Source organism: Otolemur garnettii, unplaced genomic scaffold (assembly GCF_000181295.1).
Source record: "Otolemur garnettii isolate 467f Iridium unplaced genomic scaffold, OtoGar3 scaffold00007, whole genome shotgun sequence".
In the NCBI taxonomy this organism is placed as follows: domain Eukaryota; kingdom Metazoa; phylum Chordata; class Mammalia; order Primates; family Galagidae; genus Otolemur; species Otolemur garnettii.
In genome coordinates this window covers 17,454,306-17,459,902 of record NW_003852402.1, presented here as the reverse complement: position 1 = coordinate 17,459,902, position 5,597 = coordinate 17,454,306, and positions in this window count along the sequence as shown.

Below are 5,597 nucleotides of genomic sequence, written 5' to 3'. Positions count from 1 at the left end.
ACCTGTAGTCCCAGCTACTTGGGAGGCTGAGGCAAGAGAATCACTTAAGCCCAAGAGTTTGAGGTTGCTGTGAGCTGTGACACCACAGCACTCTACCCAGGGCAACATACTGAGACTCTGTCTCCAAAAAATAAAGAAAAAAAGAAACATCTTTCCCCAAAGATTTCTTAATCAAGTTATCACTGCTTAATATATATTTTAGAATCTGCCAGGTAAATACTAAGCCCTAAATGAATGTTTGCTGTTCTCACCATTGTTATGTTACTTCTACTGTGTTTGACTTCATATTTTGCAATAAAGCAGCCTCAGTAATATCATTATGTATCACTGTATGTTATAACTGTAAGAACATCCATTAACCAGCTAAAAGTTCCTCTAACCTTTCTCAGAAAGTTGTCTCAACATTTTAAGACTTAGAAATTTCTATATTCAAATGCTACCTCACCTTCCTATAACTGCAGCGTATCACATTAGTAATTTTACCCCTGACAGCCACAAGTTGTTCTTTTTTTTTAAGGCATCTTATGCTTAAAATGTAAATTAATGGGAATGTAAATGTAATGTATTAGTAAATGTAAATTAATGGTACTTTCCCGGAGGGGAACGTGTCAGCGTATATTCAAAGCCTTCTAAAACAAATCATGTATTTTTACTAAGCATTCCAATTTTAGAAAGTTATTTTATTTTTCTATAAGGATTTACCCCTAAGGATTTTCACTGCAGCAATATTTGTAATAGTTTAAGAGTGGTAACAAACTAAAGTTCTAGTAACAATGAATTGGATTATCGTGCAGAAATATTTACATGAAAAAAAGTTTTCCATATATTGGCAAATGAAAAAGACAGTTTCAAATAGTATTATTGTGTGATCCCAATTTTAATTTAAAATATATGTTAAAGCCAGGCATGGTGGCTCACCCCTGTAATCCTAGCACTCTGGGAGAGCGAAGTGGGTGAATTGCTTGAGCTTAGGAGTTCCAGACCAGCCTCAGCAAGAGCAAGACCATATCTCTAATACAAATAGAAAAACCAGGTAGGCATTGTGGCAGGCGCCTGTAGTCCCAGCTATGGGGTAGGCTGAGTCTAAGAATATCTCCTGAGCCCAGGAGTATGAAGTTGCTGCGAGCTATGACACCACGCAGTCTATCCAAGGCAACAAAGTGAGACTCTGTCTCAGTACAAAAAAATAAATAAACAAATAAATAAATAGCTAAGTATTAGTAATGACACCAAGATGCTAATAGTGATATATCTAATTAAGGAATTTGGGTTATTTTAATTTTATTCCATGACCTTTGCTATAATTTCCAAATTTTCTATAATAAATATTTCTAAGGCTTAGTGCTTATAACTCAGTGGTTACCACACTGGCCATGTACAACAGAGTTGGTGGGTTCGAACCCAGCCCAGGCCTGCTAAACAACAATGACAACTACAACAACAACAACAATTTGTGTAACAAGTACTTATAGTCCCAGCAACTTGGGAGGCTGAGGCAAGAGATTCGCTGAAGCCCAAGGTTGGAGGTTGCTTGAGCTGTGACACCACAGCACTCTACTAAGGGCGACACAGTGAGAATCCATCTCAAAAAAAATTTCCTACTCTTGAGATCACAAAAAATCAATTTTGTTTTTATAAAACCCTTTCAAACTCTTTCAAGTAAGTAGTTAAGAGGTATGCAATAGTTAGAACAATGTCAGAAATTTTTTAAATATGAGTTCCAATTTGTTCGGTCATTATCTAACCTTCATTTAATTTCTCTGGAGTTCAGATTTTCTAAACTTTAAAGAAAAGTGAGAGAGGCTTGAGATGGGACTATAAATTGATATAGTCTTTTTAAATAGGATAATTAGTAGATATTGATGAAAATTTGATCTTCATACTCTTTAACCTGACTGTTCCAAAACTAATAATTTATTCTCCAGATAAATTTGCACAAACATGAAAACCTGTGTGTATTAAAGTGGTCCCTGTAGCATTGGCTGTAATAACAACAAACTGGAAACTGTCCAAATGCCTATTAAATAGGGGAGTGATAAAAAGTAACAAGACATTGGACGGCACCTGTGGCTCAAAGGAGTAGGGCGCTGGCCCCATATGCCAGAGGTGGCGGGTTCAAAGCCAGCCCTGGCCAAAAACTGGGGAAAAAAGTAACAAGATATCTAAAATCTATTAAATGGAATAAACCAGTATATAGGGTGTTGTTCTATTTAATCATGAAAAAATTTAAAATCTTATTGTTTAGTTTGTTACACATACACATATGGGCACGTGCACACACAGGAAAATTTCTGGAAGCGTGTATAAGAAACTGCTATCAGGGGAACCTCTAGAGAACAGGATGGGGGATCCTGGAACTTTTCCCTTTGGTCTTATATTTTTCTGTACTAAATAACCATGAATTCGATTCATTGTTTAAAAGTGAAAATCTATTAGTTTTATAATTTAAAACTGAAATGGGGAATTGTGGAACTACATGATTTCTAAGATTCCTTCCAGGTCTAAAACTTTAGTAAGTCCCTAATATATATCATCAACATGGGCTGATTTGATCACTCAAAATAATGAATTTATTTACCAATTTTTTTTTAATTTGACAAATCCCTATTTGAAATTCTGATCCCCTTGTGTTCTGCTAAAGTTGACAGGGGACAACCGGATAGGTATTTTTAAATTGACCTGTTTTTCTAAAGCAGACTCTAAGGAGATGTTCGTTTTTTAATTAAAAGAAAATAAAGTGGAAATCAAGATGATGGACAAATTTAATCTGTGACAGGTTGAAACTTTTAGGTTGCATGTAAGAGTCAGCCTCCTGAGTAGCTGGGACTACAGGTGCCCACCGCTACTCCAGCTAGTTTTCCTATTTTTAGCAGAGATGGGGGTGGGGGTGTGTCTCACTCTTGCTCATGCTGGTCTCAAACTCCTGAGCTTACACCATCCACTTGCCTTGGCCTCCCAGAGTTCTAGGATTTACAGGCATGAGCTACCAGGCCTGGCCACTGACACTGATCTTTTTGTATATTCAAATACATAGTGGACATTTATCATTCTTTTTGACTGTGTTGCACCTGAATCCCCTTCCTATATTTGGGGAAACCTCCACCTTATGCTTCAGAACCTGTTTCTCATGAGAAAAGCTGAAAACACCATGTAAAACCTTTTTTACCTTCCCTTGAAAACACCATAACTAAGGTACGGTAGTAGCAAGTCTCTAAATCGGCCCTAGTGATCTCTGACTGCTGGTATTCATACCCTCACATAATCCTCTCTCATAGAGTAGGGTTATTTCAGAAACGATCGTGTGATTTCTGAGGTTGGTTATGAGTCACTGTGGCTCCTGTTTGTTCTCTGTCCGGGGTCACTCACTCCAGGGGAAGCCAGCTGCTCTGCTGTGAGCACACTTGAGCAGCCCTACAGAGAGGTCAGTGTGGTGAGAACTGAGGCCTCCAGCCAACAGCGGATGTGAGTGAACCGTCAGGGAAAACAGGTCCTCCAGACCCAGGCAAGCCCCTGGATGACTTCAGCCTTGGCCAGCATCTTGACTGCAAGTTCATGAGACAGACTCTGAGCCAGAACTACCCAGCTAAGTGCTTCTGGATCCCTAACCTCCAGATACTGCGTGAGCTAGTAAATGTTTATTGTTTTACACTGCTGCATTTGGGGGTAATTTGCTACACAGCAATAGATAGTACAAGGGGTCTGGGACTTGACCCAAGTTCTTCATTTGTTTTATATTCCTCAATATTTTATAGCTTTCTCCATGTGAGAGCTATGTCTTTCTTAAGTTTATCCCTAAGTATTTTGTGAGTTTTGTCTCTAATATGCATAAAATTTTTTTTAAAAATTTCCATTTGTATGTGTTTTTTTGCACATTCAGAGCAAGACAATTGATTTTTATATTTTTAGCATATGGCAAATAATTTATCAGATTCTCATATTCATTCCACACTTTCATTTTTAACTAAAGTCTCTTGGGTTTCTGGGGTATGCAGTCATGTCACCGCTAAGAAGATATAAAGGACTTCAACTTTTCTAAAATTTATGCCAATTACTTCATTTTTCTTCCCTTGTTGCTATACCCTCCTAAACAGTGTGGGGTGGTACCGACAACAGTGGGCATCTCTATCTGGTTCCTGAACCTTACTGTTGTTTAGAATCACAGTTACTATTAGTTTTCATTAATTGAAGTATTAACTATATGTGACAAAGTTTACCCTTTTAAAATGTAGAGGTTGATGAGTTTTAACCACTACCAATTTCAAACTCAAGAGCATTTCCATCACCCCAAAAGTTCCCTGGAAGTCCTTTGCAGTCATTCTTATATACCTCTATTTCAGTTTAAATAAGATATTTGCAGTAGAATCTCTATAAGTAGACCACCAAAGTTTACCAAGCTGGTCAACATACAGAAGTGGTCAACATAAGGAACTAGGCGTATTGTACTGATACATACATGTGATATAGGCCAGTCTGTGAAAATCTGGTCAACTTAAGGAGGTGGTCAATGTAGGGAGGTGGTTGCCTATGGAGGTTCTACTGTATGCACAGGTTCTGTATGAATAGAGACCCTGTACTAGCATAACACCTGGCATATAACGGGTCCTCAACATTTGCTGAATTAATAAGTAAATGAATGAATAAACAAAGCAACCAAGCAACCAATTCACCTTAGTTCTTGGCCCCAATCCTTAAGGCTCCTTGATGCAAACTGCTTTTCTGCCTCTGTCTCCCCAATCTGCATTCTCCTGACTCCCTGCTGTTGGAATACACCTACCTACCAGGAGAGCTATCTTTTGCCCCTCACTGCATCTCTTTGCCTATCTGGTTTTTCCTTCCAAGTTTAACTACAAGGTATAATGCTATCGAGTGGGTTCCAGAAGAAGTTTAACAACAAAAACCAAAGTATCTGTTTCCAGTACTGTCCATGAAAATACAGCATCAAAGAGAAAAACTAAAATTAGGAAGCAAGGGAATCGATTAGATACAAAGGTATGTAGCTTAATAATCATCTGGAGGGTTAACCACGAAGGAGTAAGGCCGAAAGGGAACTGGGGATCACCAATGAGTTACAAGTTAGAAAAGGTGACAAGGCCCCAGGGGAGAGACAACAAAGCTGGGAACTGAGTAAGCTGCCCATTCCCTTTGCAGGGTACTCAACCAGAGGTGCAATCTTAAAGGGGCAGAGCTGAGTCAGACCAATGACCGGCCATCTGGTGCTCTGCCTGCCCCATGAATTCCCACAGTCACCTGCAGAAACATCTACTCACAAGCAGTGACTCTATTTTGGAGGGTGCAACTCATTCTCAGTTTCCTCCAGGTGCAGCATACACTGCTCACTACTGACCAGTTACCATGACATTTGCAGGCAGGGAGCCATTGGCTCACATCTGTAATCCCAGCACTCTGGGAGGCCCAGGCAGGTGGATCGCTTGGAGTTTGAGACCAGCCTGAGCAAGAGCTAGACTCTCCTCTCCTCCATCTCAAAAAAAAAAAAAAAAAAAATAGCTGGGCATTGTGGCTGGTGCCTGTAGTCCCAGCTACTCCGGAAGCTGAGGCATGGGGATCTCTTGAGCCCAAGAGTTTGAGGTTGCTGTGAG